The 18317-nt window shown below is 56.7% G+C and overlaps 1 protein-coding gene across 2 annotated transcripts in view; it reads right to left on the bottom strand.

Moving 5' to 3' along the window:
* Positions 1–16632, bottom strand: part of CHST3 (carbohydrate sulfotransferase 3) — a 34188-nt gene extending 17556 nt beyond the window's left edge. The window contains exon 1 of one of the 2 annotated variants that reach the window (XM_032423714.1): positions 16387–16632. The gene's annotated coding sequence lies outside the window, so the exon portion shown is untranslated. Of the gene's footprint in view, positions 1–1171; positions 1827–16386 lie in introns of those variants that run through there. The other variant, XM_032423716.1, reaches the window with a different exon arrangement.
* Positions 16633–18317: the final 1685 nt, after the last annotated feature.

Genomic DNA, 18317 nt, shown 5'->3' with positions numbered 1-18317 from the left:
GACAAGTCAACTCATTTGCAGAGTACTTGCCCTGGGCCATGGAGGGACCCAGGCACTGGCAGCAGAGGGAGGGACAGACACAGTCCCTGCCCTAGGGGAGCTAACAATGACCGTGATGAACGAGGCACTTCCAAGCACTTCACACACCGTGAATGTTATTTGGTCCGCAACACAACCCAATGAGGACGGTGGGGCAGTACCCTCCTAGATACTAACCACCACCCCCACCTAGGGCAAGGAGAGGCCAAACACCTGCCCTCAGGCACAAGGTAGAGCTGGGTTTTGAACCCAGGCAGTCGGCTCCACGGTTCAGGAACACAGTATTAGTGAGCAAGCAGGTTTAACCAAAGCCTGGGAGCCGCACGACAGCGGGCAGCTCAGAGTTCCGCCCGGGAACTCGTGGGCCAGGACCGGTCACCTCCTTGCTGTGTGACTTTGGAGAACTCTCTAGACCTCTGCTTGTCTCACACGCCTCCAAGAGACACACGTGACCTCACTCACACACAAGGTTCTTGGCGTCTGGGAAGAAACGCCCTTTGAAGGCACAAGGCCACTGCCGGCCTCCCCGGAAATGGGAGCTTGCTGGCTGGCCCAGATAAGCAGCTGCTGCTGGCTGCGGGTGACAGCGAGCAGAACGCTGCTCCTGCCCAAGCCTGTGGCTGGCGTGTGGCCGTGGGCCAGATCCCAGGGGCAGAGTGGCCCTGAGAGCGTGATGACAGGCGGCAGAGGAGATGGGGGACAGTGCCCGCGGGCTCCGCTCTTCCAGAATCGAGTTCGAATGTGGCATTCCACTTGGGGACGACCCGGCCCACCCTAGCTTTCCTCCACCTGCCCAGCCCATCCCCACATCCTCCCCTCTCGGCGGATTGGGCCCCACCATTAACAAAGGACACAGGAAAAGAAGGCGGCGGGGCGGGGGTGGGGCGCTTCGGACCTACGTCTGTCTGTCTGTCAGGCTGCAAGGAGGGGCAGTGCGGTGGGGTGGAGGAGCACCCCGAGTGAGGGATTCTTCCTGCTCCAGCTCTGCCACTCACGAGCTGTGTGACCCCAGCTGACTGCCTCACCTCTCTGTGCCGCATCTGTAAAGCAGAGTTAGCAACAGCCCTGTATTCCTTCCCTGTAGCCGTGGTAACCGTCAACTCAGTGGCTTAAAACAACATGTATTTATTACCTGAAGAGTTCTGCAAGTCAGACGTCCAAGATCAGTTTGGACTGAAATCGAGGTGTCCACAGGCTTGCGTTCCTTCTAGAGGCCCTAGGGGGAGAATCTGCTTCCTTGACTTTTGCAGCTTAGTTTCTAGAGGCTGCCTGCTTTCCGTGGCTCGTGGCCCCCTCATCCATCTTCCAAGCTAGCAATGGCTGGTTGAGTCTCTTTCTTAGGCATCACTCTTCCTCTTCTGTCGTCAAATCCTCCTCCTCTCAGGACCTGTATACTGACGGTGGGCCCACTGGATCATCCGGGGTCATCTTCCTATCTCAAAATCCTTAACTTAGTTCCACTGCAAAGTCCCTTGACCTTGGGAAGTAACACATCCACAGGTGTGGGGGGTGCGTGTGTAGACATCTTCGGGGAGCCAGTATTCAGCCTCCCACGAGCACCTCCCTCATGAAATGGGGACTTACCAGTTCCGTGCTCAGCAAGCACAATGTTTAACCAATAGGAGGCCCAGGAGGCTTAACCCCCAGCTGCGAATGAGAATCCCTTTGAGAGCTTTTACAAAATATCAGGGCCTGCGGTTCACTCCCCAGTAGATGTTTGTTGAATTACATGGAACTGAATCACTCCTGGGGCCTCGAACTGCCCCTGGGATGGGACAGGAGGGGTGAGTGGGTTTCTCACTGTTGCTTCAGGGCCTGAAGAATGAGGTTCTGTCGGCAGAGGCCGAGGACTGGGATCAACTTCACACCCAGAAATGGCTGCCTGGGGGAGGGGGGCTTGGAGTCCTTCCTCCTCCCCTAAGTCCAGTCAAGGGGGGCCGCCCTGGGCAGAATCCAGTCATCAACGGGCCATTGTTAGTGGAACAGAGGAGCTCTGTGCCCATTTAACACTTCCCTCCCTCACGAGGCTGCTCCCAGCTGAGGGTTGGCTTCTAGAGGACTGCAAGGCTGGGGAGGGGGCCCCACGGCCATGAAGGGGGAGGATTAGGAGTGGGGGCTGAGAGTTCCCTGGCTGGAGGAGCAGAGGCAGCTTGAAACATAGGCAAGCCCGGGTGCTGCTGCACGCGCTCAGCTGCCATGCCAGGAGGAGGTTCCAGGGAAAGCTGGGGATCCAGGGACGGCCAATGAAACCCAGCGGACCCCAACCAGAGTGAGGGAAACAGCTTTCCCCATGGGGTGGTCATGCTTGACTTGCCTTCTTCCCTTTAAAAAACCAGAAGAGGTGAAATCTCCACGGTAAATGGCACCTTTCATTGCCTATAGAGGAACGGTGTTTTCAAAAGGGCTGGGAGGGTTTTATGTTCTGTGGGCTTGGGATTTAAGAGGCAGGTATTCAACCAGGGTTGGGCATAAATGTCCCTTTGCTTCCCAGACCTTTTCTGCATTCGGCACTGGAGACATAGTGTGAACTGGACTTCAGGAGAGCGGTGTCTAAAGATCCTGAAGAAAGTGCCTGACCGACGCCCTCAAAATGTCAGAGACCCAAATTCTTGTGTTAGCCATCAGCGATTCTCACCTGTTGAATAAAGCAAATCCTCTGGAAGTCTCTGGCGGGAAGTACAGTGCTTTAAAAAACAATCTAGGAAGGTCGGATCTCAGAGTGAGGTCCGGGGCCAGCAGCAGGCAGGAGCACCTGGGAGCTTGGTGGAAATGCACATTCTCAGGCCCCTCCGCAGACCTCTTCAACCAGAATCTCAGGGGGGTGGGCACAGCAAGCTGCCAACAAGCTCTCCAGGTGAGTCTGGTGTAAAGTTTGAAAATCAGTCTTCTAGAGCAATATTTTTCAAACTCCAGCTTGCAATCAATTTGGTAGGTCGACAAGCTTTTTTTTTTTTTTTTTATAAAGTTCAACAGAATGGTATAGAACTGAAAATATCAGTGTGTGTCATGTGTGATGAAGATACATATGGGCTTCATAAGACTTTTGTTTCAGTTCCGGGTGTGTATCTTTGTCTGTGGTTTTGGTCCAAAGATTGAAAACCACTGTTCTGGAGCTGGTATGTACCGACTTCAACCGGTTCCCCTTTTGTAACTGGTCTTTATCAGGAGGTTTTAAAGAGCAGAGTGTATGGGTCCTCCTCCCACCACAATGCCCTCATGGACACGGGGAACAAATGAGAGGGGCTGCTTTGGGGCACACAGCCTCCTTAGAACGCTGGCCTAAAAGTTAAACTCAACTGTGCATTTTCCCATGTTTATAAAACTTTCTGCCTCTCTACCGCCCCCTCTTCTATGTATATATGTGCACGAAATAACTAACTGATTACATCTGGGCGGTGGAACTGAGGAGTGAGTTGTTGCTTTCTTCTCTGTATTTGTTCATTTTACTTGAATTTTGCATAGTAAGCATCTATCACTATTATAAAAACTGTAAAGTCATCACTTAAAAAAAAAAAAAAACAAAGCTGAGGGTTCATTTCCGGGTGGAAATAGAAGAAAAGGCATTTCCACAGGAGGGCAGGCAGCCATTAGCCCAGGGGCCAAGCTGCCTAAGAGGCCATCGGGCCTGGCCAAAGTCTGCCCTAAAGCTGAGCCCAAACCCCAAGTGTCCCCAGAGCCCTCCCTGATCCAGCCCGAGGCCATAACCAGTCTCCCAGAGGAACAGCACTGCCCACCTCCCCCCCCCCCACACACACATCTGTCGCCCTTTCCTCCTTAGGAAGCCCTTTTGCTCCTCCTGGTCCTCAGGCCAGCCCTGTGCCCAGCCTGGATTCTTACCACCACGATCACCTTCATTCTCCAGATGAGAGAGTAAGGTTCAGAGAAGCTAAGCAACCTGCCCAAGGTCACCCAGTCGGAGATGCAAGGCCAAGACGTGAAGGGCAGGGTCTGCTGACATCAAATCTCCAGCACATTGCTCTCCTGGCACTATTTCTCTCTCTGACTTGCCCCATTCTTAGGAATTAGAGTTACCATTTGCTATATAGCACCACATACATATGTCAGGAAAGAAGGAGGGAAGAGGGGAAGGATGCAGAGGAAGGGAGGGAACGGGGGGGGGGGAGGAGCAGGGGAGGCCCAGGTCACACTCAGTCTCACCAGGGAAGGCAGTGGAGAAGGGTGGACCTGTCTGTGTGAGCCCCCACACCTAGGGGACTCTGAACCTGCAGTCAGTCTGGCCAAGAGGCAGTATGTCCGGTCAGATCACCAGCGTGGGGCCCTGACCCCACAGGCCACAGCTGCAGGCCCCAGCCCAGCCAGACAAGAGGGGAAAATGGAGAAGAGGCAGCTGGGAATGCAGGACAATGCCACCCTTGGAAGCTGAAGCTAAGGGGCCATGCTGGGGCTGCAGGGGCTGAGGGATGTGGGGGCCTTTGTGTCTCGTGGGTGGATGTCAACGTCTAGTGCGTTGGGGTCCCTGGGTAAGGGTCGCGAAATCACCGGGACACAGGGGATGCAGAGCAAAGGCAGCACTTGCAACTGCATACTGCCGTTTATTTCTTGACATCTTATATACTCTTTACAATCAAAATATATTGTTACTGATTAACAATGTAAGCATTAAGATATCCCGATACTTCTTTACGCAAGAAAGGACAAAAACAAATCAACTCCGGTTGCACCGGAATAATTACATATCTTAAGTAAATCTCATTCTCTGATCAGCTTTTGTGCAAAGGTACTTCATGACCCATTCCCCGAAACTACATAGAGATAGAATCAAATCCTATGCAGGAATGCTGGGATCAGACAACACCCCGCATATACATTTGAAGCAGGATGTTATCTGATCATTACACTCCCGCACACGGAGCCATTCTCTCTGGTGAGCGTCACAAGGAACAATTTATTAGAAACATCAGGAGCCATTTCTCAGCTGACCGGATGCCTGAGGCATAGGCACACAACAAGGCGAGGGAGACTTTTCCCCCTCTCAGACCTGGGCGTTCCCGACCTTACCCTGCGTGCGCCACAGCACACAAACAATCACGGCCACAGAGGGCTCACATGCCTGTGTTGGCCTCAGGTGGAGGCCAAGGTGACTGCTGAGGGGGCTGGGATGTGGCAGCCAGCACAGCCTGGGAGGGAGCACTCACTGGCTTAGCAATGACCCCGGGCAGGGGTCACACTAACTGTCCGGGACAGCTACTCTCCAGCTTGTGCCTTTTACCTTATATCCATTTGTACCTTTCCAATTGTGTACCATGGGCATGTATTACTTAATTTATAAAATTTAGTCAAACTAAAAAAAAAAAGAAATTAAAAGCAGGTATCAGTTTTCTACCTATAGAAGTAGAGGCAAAGTTCTTTTGAGATGAGACTCTCCTTTTGGAAGTCATTTTAACAGGCCTTTGAATTGAAGCTGAGGCAAAGCCAGAAGGGAAAATCTGGAGGCAATGAGAAGCAAAACTGCCCCTACAGTCAAACTGACAGTCTACTTTCCCTGCAAGAAAAGCGACAACTCTCCAGAAATTATTCCTGTAGTGGTTGAGGGGAGTAACTGGTTTGGGTCCCCTCCCTTCTGAGTGTGGGGGGATGGCCACCCCTGAAGCCTGGGGACTTCTGGGGGCTAAGGGGGGACAGGGTCAGGAGGAGCCACCCTGCAGACCATGGAACCCTGGGGGATCCCCACATATCTGTGGAGAGGGCACCTGGAGTTGGGCTAACCTGGGGCTTGGGCACTAAAAAGGGGATGAGAGACCCCTGAGAATCCGGCACCTGTCCATTGAGTCACATGCCGGGTAATCACCTAAGCCAGGTATCTCGTGGAGGCCCTTTGTTTCCAGGCCAGGCCCACTAAGGTGGGGCTGGCTCTGGGGGGGGGGGGGGGGGGAGAAGGGCCCAGCCCAGAAGCCTGAGGAGGGCCCCTACGGCTTCAAAAGTGCTCCTGGAAAAATGGTAACTCAGCCCAAGGGAAATCAGAGCTTTTCTCTCACCCCAGAGGGTCATTCTCACGGCAACACGGCCACACGGTGACCCAGTGACTGCAGAACGATTCGGAAATGCAAGCCTGAGAACAGAGCTGGCCTTACCCGGTGTCAGAGGGGAGACTAGCTCCTCCCTCCTCCTGTCCTTGCAGAGAGAAGACTTAACAGTCTCGGTTTCTCCCCTTTCAGGCCAGAGGAGTTCAGGTGAGCCAGAAAACCTCGATAAGCCTCAGTGTCCTCACCTGGAAGATGAGGGGGCTAACCATGCCTCCCTCGTGAGGTTGTGGAGGGTGAGGGCACCATTTAGCACAGGGCTGGGCCCTGGCCCCTCCTCGCGGCTGGGGCGGCTGGGGCGGCTGGGGCGGCTGGGGCGGCTGGGGCGGCTGGGGCGGCTGGGGCGGGCGGAGCTGGCATCCCACGCCTGCAGACGGGGCTGAGGAACCTGGCACTTGGCCCCTCTCTTGACTCACACTCCTTTTCCAGGTCCAGCCCACCAAAAACAGAACGGGCGCCCCCAAACCCCTGTGCTCCTTCCAGAGAGGTGAGTTTCACCCCAAATGGCCACATCAGCAGGGTCTGCATGGCCAAGAACCTGGGGGCTCTCTGCCACCTCCTTGGAGATCCACCATCTTCAAGAAACTCTGGGGAGTGATTCACACTGAAAGATGAAAACTCTCCTGGCACTTCCTGTCTGCACCACACCATTTGGCAGGCATAGGTTCATACACCCTAGCTCCTACGACTCTCTGGTGGCTTCATTTTGCAGCTGGATCGTGGAGCATAGGCACAGCTATAGTTGGACAGCTGAGGATTTGAATCTGGCTGTGTGACCTTGGACAAGTCACCTAACCTCTCTGGGCCTCAGCGTTGGCATCTGTAAATGGGTACCTTATGCAATCAGACTGATGCAAATAAATCACCCAGCCTGAGGATGCTTAGTACATAAAGAGCTCTCAAGTACTCAACTGTACCTACCAGGAAGGCAGAGGCCTTTGGGACCTGGCATAGTGCTGGGCACATAGCTCATCCAGGCTTTACTTTTTCAAAGTGATTCCAACACTGGAATGCCCAGAATTCCAATCAGAGGCCTGGCAAGGATGTACCTTTGGAAGTTCTTCATGCCTATCACCACTTCCAGAAGCTCTGCCACAGCTGAGCTTATGAGTAAGGGGTGTGGTGGGGACCCCAGGCAGGGAAGGGAACTCTGGCAAGGTAGGAAACAGCAGCCGGGAAGGAGAAGCCAGGACAGGAAGCCAGAAAGCTGCCGTGGCCCTGCTCCCCGGGGTGGGGGGGTCCCTAGCAGGACTTTGGGCACACGGTCACCAGGGGCCCACAGAGGGCAGACCGGCAGGTAGGCAGCAGACAGTGAGGCTCAGTGATGTCAGGCTTTCCCAGAATGACTCAGTGGTGCGCCTGGCTGTGAATGGTGAGCTGTGTGCTATGGTCTCAAGGGCTCCCTGTCTCCGTGCCCTCCGGGCTGGCAGGGTCTCTCTCCTTCCCTGTCCCCTCCTGCCCTCCCTGCCCCAGGGGCCCATGACTACAGCATCCGGGTGCCGCTCTGGGCTGTGACCCCCATGGTACTGTCATGTCTCTCCAATCTCCACACGGACAGACTGAACTGCCAGGGAGACTTGGATTTCATTACTGCCCCCCACTCCTCCTGGCTGAGTGATCCGGGGTGGGTTAACCTGCCTCTCCGAACCTCAGTTTCCTCATCTGGAAAATAGACACATGGCTAACAACCCTGCTGGGCTGTATGGGGCTTAGTGAGACGGTCTGTAACTACCTGGCACACGGCAGGGGCTTAGCAAATGGAAAGTATGGCATTCAAGAGCCTCGACACGACCTCAATTGACGTTTCTAGCTGTGTTTATTTAAAAAATAAGAATAGTAGCTCATTCTTCCTGATGCTTACAGTATATGAGGCACTGCTCCGAACACTTGTATAGGGACACATTTTCTTCTTCTATCACCCCCATGTGGTGGGTATTGTTAGCATCTCCATTTTACAGATGAGAAAACTGAGGCACAGGGGGATGAAGCACCTTGGCCACAGTCACAGAGCAGGTGAGGAGCAGGGCTCCCTTTCCTTGCAAGCAGCCCACCTCTAGAGCCTGCACACTGCAACCACAGCTCCATCCTGCCTCATCTCCGGTCTTCATGCACCCTACAAATTACACTTCGCCCTTCTCTGCATTCCAGCTGAGCCTTCCCACCCTGTGCCTTTGCCCAGTCTCCCTCCCTGCACCTGCATGCCCACCTCGTCCATGAAGCCCTCCCGCTGTCCTCCCTCATGTCCACCTGTGTGGGCTCATCACAGCTGGACTCAAAGGTACTTATCTGTGCCCACGTCTCCTCTCCCTTTCTAGCCTGGGGGCACCTTCTGCTACCCCTAGGACACCCTGTGCAGTGTCAGGCATGAGCAGGCATGCAGTACCTGGACAGGCGAGGCCCGGGCTGAAGCACCTCATGTGTGCTCCCTGGGTGGTGGGGAGGACAATCGAGCACTCGGGGGCCCCGCTACTTCTGCAAGAACGGCTCAAGGGCTGTAGCTGGAACCAGCCCCCCGAGGCAGCCTGCCAGCTGGGCTTCCTTCTCTCTGTTCAGGGGAAAGGATTCGGCCACAGGAGGCCTGCACTGCCTGGGGGGCAGGTCTGAACCCTGGAGGGGCTGGACGGGCTGGACAGACATCCTTCCGTAAGGGGACAGGACTGAGAACCACTTGCTGATGGGGTTGAGCAGCAGGGCCCAGAGTGCAACCACCCCCCTGGCCCACCTAATTCAAAGGGGCCTTCAGAAGGTTTCAGGCCCATTGTCAGGACCCCAGCCCAGCCCAGCGCATAGGATAATGACTGAGACAGGTCACGTGCCCAGGGTCCCACTCTCCTGTTTCCACCCAGTCCCACACAAAGCCTCTGGTCCACATCAGCTGCCTCCTCCAACTCACCACGACTCCCCTCCCACCGCCCCCCCCCCACACTCTGACTGCTCCCTAAGGGGAGCATCCCGTCCTGGGAGGATGGACACTATCCTATCCTACACGGCGAAGCTTCATGTCACATCCATCACTCTCAGTTCCATAGTCAGGTGGGGACTCACTGGGCGTGTGGACGCACTGGGGACACCAAGGGGAGCAAGGCAGACGCTGTCCTGCCTCACAGAGCTCACTACCCACAGGAGACCACAGACCACGAAAGCAGCAATGGCCATGCAGCACGGTGAAGTGTGACGAGGGGGACGCGCAGGCAGCCACAGGGAGGGCTGCTGACCTAGGCTTCCAGAGGGGACACCCAAGCGGAGGCCAGAGGCTGAATGGGAGCTGGCCACAAGAAAAGCAGGAAGGAGAGGCTGGAGAGGCTACAGAGAGCTGGATGCCTGTGTCTGAGGAATGAGGACAGCTTGGACCAGGGAACAGCAAGGACAAGGTGAGGGCTGGGGAAGGGGAGGCTGGGCCATAGGATCCACCTGGAAGATCACAGGGCCCGTGGAAGCCACCGGCATCCCGAGCAGGGCGGCACCGTCCCCGGGGCGGGGCTTCTGTCTTGCTGGAACACCCCGATCTGCTAGCTCCTCCTCACTAGTTTAAAACCCTTCTCCTGGCACAGCTGCCATAGACTGGCAGCCCAGGTCACTGCCAAGGGGAAGCAGCGATGGGCAGATGGCCGGCCTTGCAGAAGAGGCTGTCGTACCATCAGGAATGCCCTGTGCGGGTCAGCCTGGGGGTGGGCCAGGGGCTCGAACCTCCACCCGCAGTGCCCTCACAGGGCTGTGGCGACCCCCGAAGCCAGCCTCCTCAGAGCCGCCGAGCCACAAAGCAGCGGCCAGGCCAGTGATGGAGGGACTGTCCTCTTGGGCCTCAGGCACGGCAGCACGCAGGCACACAGGGCAGGGCCCCAGGGCGCGACAGGGCTCTGCACGCCCGAGCTGGGGGACACAGGCAACCTCTGCGGCCTGTGGGCTTCGGTGTGCCTGACTGCAGAACGGCAATCACGAGCTGCCTCCCTCACGAGCTTCCTGTGAGCACCGAGCGAGCACGGGCCCGGAGGGGGTGAGGTGTGCAGTCCCCGCCCGTCCTTCCTGTGTACCTGACCGCCGGCCACCTGTACCAAGCGCAGACGCAGGGGGAGCCGGGCCGGGAGGAAAACAAGACTGGGGGCCCCACCTTCCGGGTCAGGGGGGTTTTTGTTCTTTACCCCCCCCCCCCCCCCCCCCAGGAGGCTGACTTCCCCTTCCTCACAGGTGCTAGGTTTCTATCTCGGGCCTCTTCAGGTACGTCTGTCCCTGACCCTGCAGTGACGGGCCCCAGGCCGTGTCCAGAGCAGAGGCAGGTGCCCGCGGCCCGGCGTCATGCAAGTTGTGAAATGTCGTGCTGAAAATTGGTGCAGTCCCAGCGGGGGGGGGGGGCGGCCCAGTTTGTTTTCAAAATATTTCCTCAGATAGCGCTGCTTTGGCTCCGACCCCCTAGCACTTTCCAGAATCCTGCAGATGGTGCGGCAGCTGGAGGGGAAGGGAGAAGAGGAAAGTGGGGAAGAGAGCCGGGGAGGCCCGGGGCCACATGTCAGGTGGCTGCGTGGGCTCGCGCCCGCGCTCGGCATGTGTAAACAGGCATGCACGCACACAGAAGGGAAGCAGGTCCACCGGGAGAGGGGGGCTTTCAAACGGCGAAGCTGGGGAGCCTTCTGAACCAGAACTTCCCTCAGAAGCCCAGTGTGTACAGCAGACAAGGCGGGGAGAGGCCTGGAGCCTCCTCCCATCAGGCCTCTGCGGGGTCCCCATTGAACTCTGGGGCTCCGTGGAACCTAGTTTGAAAACCGCTGCTGCTAAAGCAATTCCCGCCCTTCCTGGGGGTGGGGGGAAGTAACAACACTGTTTTAAAATAATGAGCTTTCTGAGGGAAGATGAAATTATTTTCCTAATAATTCTAATTTAGGTCTAGTACAGCAAATGGCACACATTCTGAGAATCAGGGCTCAGAAAGTACAAAGCAACTGATTCCACTCACCGACAAGTTTGTGGGTGCCTCTCTGAGAAGTCTTGTGAACCTGAATCTGAGTATCTGGGCAGAGGGTGTGTGGTGAATAATACTTGTAACACTGGCCTAGTTCTATGTGCAGGCACATTTCTCAACTCCTCACAGATACTACTTCACTGACAGCCCTATTACCTATGACCTAGTACGATTAAGAAACTAAGGCCCAGAGAGGTTAAGTAACTTGCCCAAGGTCACACAGCTACTAAGCAGGACTGCGAGCATTCCAGCTTCAGGATATGTGCTCTTAACCGTTACATAATTTGCCTTTTGGAATGAGTGTGTCCCTGTGTTTGTGTATCTGTGTGTGCACGCACGCACTCATGCCTACAAAGGTTTTGGTATATAATGTGCCCAGCTGTTTACTGTAATATTTGTGTGTGGGGGGACACATCTGAGTGTGTGTGTGTGTGTGTGTGTGTGTGTGTATTTCAGCCCATGATGATGTGATGGTCTGTGAGTACACGGGTATGCACCTCTCTCCCCCCAGGGCTACAAGTTATGGAGCCCACCCCCAAGTTATCTCTCGGCAGCCTGGCAGCAGCATGACAAACAGGCTCCCTGGCCGGGGGCAGGACCCAGGGCCTCCCGGCAGTGCCTGCTCCCCAGATCCCAGAGGTTTCAGTTTGTCCACCCAGCTCGGTACAGTCACATACAATGGAGAGGCCCCCCAGCCACTCTCTGGGTCCCGGTCGGGAACTGCCCCCATGCAGAGCTCTGGTTCTCCCTTCTCACTAAGCACTGCTGGGGTTTAGAGTGGCTCGACTAAATGCACTGAAGTTATTAAGCTATCATGAATCTGCTTCCTACCCTATAGACAGAGCAACTCTCAACAGTGCTAGAGCTCCTTGAAACCTTTGGTGTGAACTTACACCACCAGCACCCTAAGCTGATATGGCCTAATCTGCTATGACTCCGGCCAAAAGCAAAGAACCTTGACGTTCTAGTTAGTCCCGAGAGCCCTTCAAGGTAAATGTACAGGTTTTGAGGGTTTCTTCACATGTGAGCCCCACCTTGTATGTGGGGAGGAGGACACGAAAGGGGAAAATTAGCTTTGGTCCATTGACTCTAACGGACGTTTAAGATGCAAAACTTCATCAGGTGCCACAAAACTGGAAAAAGCCCCACCATTCTCCACCATCAAAGTCCAACTCACCAACTGGGAGACCACCCTCTGCCTCGCTGAGTGGGGCCAAGGCCGGGAGGCTTGCTCAGGTGGAGCAGGGCTGAGCCGGCACTCTAGGCGGACTTTCCTCCCTCATGTTCCTCCTGGTCCCAGCAGCCAGCGAGCCAACCTCCCGCAGCACAAGGACAGGCCAGCAGTCCGGTCCTGTGTGTTCCCTGACTTTTGAGGCTCCCAAAGCCAAGGAGGAGGGGTTGGACAGGGGAGAGGGGAGGGAGGGGGGGAGCCGGTAAAAGCAGCCAGTGAGCCAGGTGTAACCATGGGAGGTCAACACAGAGCTTCCAGGGCTGGCCTCCAGGATGGCTGTTTACTTATGGTATTCAGGAGACGCTCAACTGGGAACTGGCTTATTTATTTTCCACACTTTCCTCCAAATCCTTTTCAGAGAGTCCTCTAGAACCCCAGTGATAAATTTCTCAGGGCCCAGAGAAACCCACAGTCCTTCAGCACACAGCCATCTTTGTGGAGCAGGGGGAGAGGGGGGCGGGGGAAATGTGGAGGGGAGAGGCAAGAGGGGGAGGAATGAGGGGGTGCAGTTGCTGGTGGTCGGGGTCTCCTGTGGCCTGCCTGCCCCCTCTCTCCATGGTGGTGGATAAGGGGTCGGGGGAGCAACCAGCCAGATCTGGGGCAATGGGGCCAAAGACTGAGCGTGTCCACCTCCAAGCACAGAACAAACTGTCCAGCTGGCCGGGGACCGCCCCACACCCAGCCGTGGAAGCCACATGCTCAGGCAGAACAAGCAGCATTCTATCATCTATTTAGTCATCAGAGAAGAAGAGATGACATTTATTTCTTACTTCTGTTTAAGGAATGAAACGCAGAGCTGTTTTCCTCCTGCATGACTTCATGACAGGCAGAGACCTCTGTGAGCGTTTCCTCATGGCTAGGATTCCCTTGGCTCCGCTGCTTTATGACTTCCCAGCAGGCCCGAGACCCCTCCCTGGGCTTCACCCATCACCTGACAACAGTCCCAAGTACTTCCCTGTCTCAGACGCTGGGAGGGAGCCAGGGTGCAAAGATGAGCAGCCCCTGTCCCTCGGGTGGGGCAGCTTCTCCTCACACCCAGTCTCCCAACTTCCATCCTGGACAGCATGCCCACTCTGTGGCGGAGGCAAGAGAGGGTTCCAATACCTACAGCTCAGCTCTGTCAAGGCTCTCGAAACTCACCCACATGGGCTTCCTGGGGAAGGTGGGCAGGGGCCAGCCAGGTAGTGCTCATCCTCTGCTCCTTATTTAAGACTGCCAGTTTTTCCTGTATATGGACACCTTGGGCAGAGATGGGGTGGGCAGAGCCGTGAGAAGCACCCCTCTCAGCCCTTCTGGGGTATAGAGTACCAACCAGACTGAGGACACAGCCGCCCCTAAGTGCCTACAGGGCTGCCTGGAGGCAGCATGGCCTGCAGTTCCCTAGCTTCGTGACCTTGGGCATCCACCGCACCTCTCTGAGCCCCCTGTCCTCATCTGTAAAGTAGGGACGATAACCACTGTCCCTCTGTGGGGCATGTGGGGGAAAGCATTCACTAGGGACCACCAGGTGAGCCATGTGTCATCTTCCCCCACCCCAGCTCTGCCCACCCATCTCTCTTGGGGACCAGAAACCACCTCAGGGCATCTGGCAGGTGTGGGAAGGACAGCCACCAGGCAGGAGGTGGCAGGGGAGGGCTGGTTATCCCGTGTGACAGATTTCCACTCTGGTGAGGGCCGAAGAAAGAAAGGAATAGAGTAATCCATTTGAGAATGTTTGCCTGGCCATTTCTCCCAAACCCAAACTTATGCCTTGTATGGTCGCAAGTGGCAGCTTTGTCCCCACTTCTCGGATAAGCAGCGAATCATCTCTCACTGGAATTACTGCAGTATCTCCCTCAATCACTTCCAAATCTCCATCATTTCCCGACTCCAGTCCTACATGGAAGGTTCTAGCAGCCTGGAGCCACCCAGACTTTGATTTCCCATGGCCCACGGTGTAACCCAGTCTGGGCAGAGTGTGTGGAAAAAGGACTGCAGTCAGAGGCCCCAGGACCATGTTAGTGTTAGTAAGTAGCTTCTTTGTTGCCATGGAGAACCAGTAGGGACCGTAGAGACAGCCTGGCATGGTGGAGAGAGCATGAGTTCCAGAGTCAGACTGTTCATGTTCAAATCCCCAGCTTTGTTCCTCATTAGCTGTGTGCCTTTGAAAAAGTTACTTAACTTTTCTGAGCCTCAGTTTCCTAATCTGCAAAAGAGCGATAAAACGTTAACTTCATAGGGATGTAGGGCTTAATGAGATAATGTACATAGAGCTCTTGATTCCCAGAAGACACAGGGCGGGAAGGTGATATGGGGAAGGGACTGGCTGCAGCAGTCCCTCTGAAATTAGAGATGGCCAAGTCCAGGTCACTCCCTCTCTCATCTGGGGCCACAGTTCTGGTGCTGCCCACATACTTTGCTAATTTCAGCACTGAGACCATTTCGAAGCTTGAAATGCAGACTGAACCTAGTCACAAAGGGGCAGGGGAATGACACATTTCCTTGTGATTCCATGGCCAGGTTGTCCCATATCCTTGCACGCTCTCAATCCCACACCAACAGGGAATCACTCCCAAAACTGCTTCTGATCCCAGTTCCAGGAACATGAGATGTTTCGGCTCCTCTGGGAAACGCATGCCAGCTGACACAGAGGAAACCACCGGATGCTCAGTACAGGGACTGTGACTACCCCTCCACCTGCTGCCACTATAGAGCCAAGCCCCTGCTGGAGGACATAGCCCCTAGACCCTTCATGAGACCCATTTCCAGCCAGGCCAACAGGAGCCACGAAGAAACACAAACACCATCCCCTGCTTAGCCAGATGTAGACATGGGAGACTTTCCTGCTGCCCCTCTTAGGGGAGCATAGGCCAATGATGAGATTCAAGTCCCCAGTGCCAGCCCACACGGCACACTGGAACATGCTGCTTGGGCCACTTCTCCAGACAAATCAGGCAGGGCTTCCTGGAACCATTCAGGGCCCCCTCCTCTGCAGGAAGACCAATTCCAACCCAGCTGAGGCCACCAGGCTTGGCTCATAGTGAGTCCTTAGCAAATATTAATTATTGGTGCCATTAATCATCAAACAACTACTTACTGAGTACCCACCATGTGCCAAGCACTGGTCTAGGTCCAGGACAATCCCTGAAACATCCTGGGGCCGCAGCACACCAGGGCATCTGAAAGCAAACACAGCTTCAGGTGCAGTGAAAATAAATAGGGTTCCCGCACAGCCCTGGTTTCTTCGTGACCTTGGGAGTCTTAAACATCCCCCACCCCGGTGAACACACACACATATAGGGCTGGAATCTCCTCCGCTGGTCCTCCTGGAAGTCCCTCTGAGGAAGCACATCCGCTGGGGGGGGGGTGTGGAGGGGAAGGGTTTGTGTGCTTTCCTCCAGGCCCTGTCACTGCCACCCCACAGCTGTCCCGCGCAGCGCAGCATCGGCCTGCAGCCTTTTCTACTCTGCTCACAGAGCCCAGCACGCCGGGTCCGAGTTTATGAATCACTCCCTCCTCTCTCCCGGCCTCGCCTCCGGAAGGGCTGCGCACACCCAGACACATCACCAAGACACCGAGTTTCCACACCAGACTGGCTCCTGATGAACCCCGAGATCCGATTGCAGTATTCGCTTTCCCCTCCCCACTTCTAGCCTCGGGGTGCCGGCCACGACTTTCAAAGACAAGACAGCCCTTCCCCGGCCCATCGCGCTTTGGGAGCTCCTCACTGGGGGGCTGCAGGGGCAGCAGACAAAGACCGTGGATTTATTTGAGGGCAGGAGGGCATGCTTGGTCTAAAGATCCAAACCCCGGCGCCCCCGGAACTGTAAATTTCGGCCTGCTGCTTGTGCGGGGTCGGCGTGGCTGTGCTCCCAGCGAGTGCGCGGTGTGTCTGTGGCTTGAATGATGATGAGCTGCGAGTACCTGGCAGCTGTGAATCTGAGCGCGGGTTAGGTCTGGGGGTCGCGGGTGACTGCGTGGAGTTTTCCCTGGGCCGGGAACTCCCTCTCCCACGCTCCGTTTCGCCCCCTCTTCCTCCAAAGTTTGGCGGGCCGCCCGGACAGGGGAGGTTGCGGGGCGCACGGCTGGGCGGCCTTGCCCGGGCCTCGGAGGCGGTTCCGGGACGCCGGCGCCCTACTTACCCCTGCCGCCAAGCCTCCTCCGGCGGGGGCGGATCCGACTGTCCGCGGCTGGGGTCCGGCGCCAGCAGCATCCGCTCGCAACTTTGCCCTCTGCGCAGAACGCGTCAGAAGCGGCTCCGCGGTTCTGATCCCCCGCGGCCCGGGCTCTGCGCCCTCCCCGGAGGCGGTGGCGGTGGCGGCGGCAGCGGCGGGGAAGGAGGGAGGGAGGCGCGGCCCGGCCCGGCCGGTTCGCACGCCGAGCGGGAAGCGGCGCCAGGCGGGCGCCGTCCTGCGCAGCGAGCGAGCGAGCGAGCGAGCGGTCCTGCCTGGCGCCCTCCCCGCTCGGGCCCGAGCCGGCGAGCGGCCGGCGGCGGCGGCGGCGGATTCCTGAATCGCGTCCAAGGCGCCCGGGGAGCCCTCCTCCTCCTCCTCTCCTTCCTCACCCCACCCAGCTCCCAGCCCAGTGCGCCCGGCAACTTGGGAACCGTTGGCGAAGTTGGCGCAGCTCGGGCTACGCGCCGGCCGGGCCTCTAGGTGGAAGGAGGGGAGGAGAGGGAGGAGCTGAGGGGGGAGGGAGGGGGAAAGGAGGGGGCCCGCCCCCGCCCCCGGGGAGCCACGCGCTCCAGGACCCCTCTGTGGGCCTTTGTTCCGGGCGCTGCACCTCCGCCCGCCTCCCCGGGGGGCTCGCTGGGGGGCCTCTCGGATCCCCCACCCCCTCCCAGAGAGGCTGGGAGGAGCTCCCGGCCCCGGGGTGGGTAGGTGGGGGGAGAGGCGGCGTGGAGATCCTCGCGGCCTCGCCCTGCCAGAGCCTCCCAAGCCATTACCGGCCTGCCATCCTATCTCTCCCCCGAGAGATCCCTCTGGCTGCGCTGGTTCTCGGCCCCGGGGCGGGGTGGGGGTCCAAATGATGGTCCCCTGGGCTTTCAAAGACCACAGCACACCCTCTCTGGGCGGTCACAGGTCACCCACCCACCTTACCGCCTTCTCGGGCCTCCAGTCAAGAGTTCCCTTAGTGGGACACCTGGGAAGCCAGAAGGAAGTGGGGTCCCCGCGCACCAGCCAGGGCGGCTTCGCGTTATCTTCCCACCCTTCTGGGCAGCTGGCGTCTCCGGCGGAGGGTGGGGTGGGTGCTGCTGGCCGAGGAGTGGGGACCGGTTGCCTCCCACACGTGGGGCAGCGCCCAGCTAGGCAGCGCCGGCTCGTGGGTGCAAGGCCAACTTCACCAGGAGCGTGGTGAAGTGCTGGGAATTGAAAGAGACTCCCTGTTCGCTGCCCGAATCCTGTGGTGTCCTGGGCTCCGGGGCTTTGATTTGGGCTTGAGGCTTTTCTTCTCAGTCTTTTCAGCACTTAGCGCCATAAGCTAATTCAGGCCTCTTGAAGACAGTGGTCCTGGCATTTAACGGGATAGTACAGGGTTCAGAACAACAAGTTATTCCGGGAAAAGGAGAAATAGGAAAGCCCCAAAAGGCAAAAACCTCAACATCTGCACTTGCCTCCATTGTCATTTTCAACATTTGTAGAAAAGAAACCCAAACAGAACAGAGCATGGTCCTGGCCTTCCCCAGGGGTGAGTCCTCACAGGTGGGGGAAGTCAGAGGTCCCTGTTCATTATCTGGGTCGGGACCAGCCCAAGCTGCCCCTGGGACTGTGGACTGGAGGGGATATGAGCAAAGTGCTCCAGATTGTGAAGTGAGACCTCAGTGTCTCTTTTGGCAGAAAAACCCAACTGGGTGCTTCAGTTCTATTATTAACAGTTCTGTGGCCTGCTCCAGGGGACTAGAAATTTGGTGGGAACTGAGATCTAAAGTCACCTCCTGGGTAAGCATCCTGAGGCCCTCTCCACATCTCCTGCTACCCGGGCCTCATCCACAGGTTGCAGGCCTCTGCTCTAGAATCAGTCTGTGTGCTCTCCAACCAGTTTCCAAATCAGAAGGGTTTCTCCAGACCCCATC

The sequence above is a fragment of the Phoca vitulina genome, unplaced genomic scaffold, assembly GCF_004348235.1.
Source record: "Phoca vitulina isolate PV1807 unplaced genomic scaffold, GSC_HSeal_1.0 scaffold29, whole genome shotgun sequence".
Classification (NCBI taxonomy): domain Eukaryota; kingdom Metazoa; phylum Chordata; class Mammalia; order Carnivora; family Phocidae; genus Phoca; species Phoca vitulina.
Note: the sequence above shows the minus strand (reverse complement) of the source record. Positions and strands in the feature narration are given on the sequence as shown.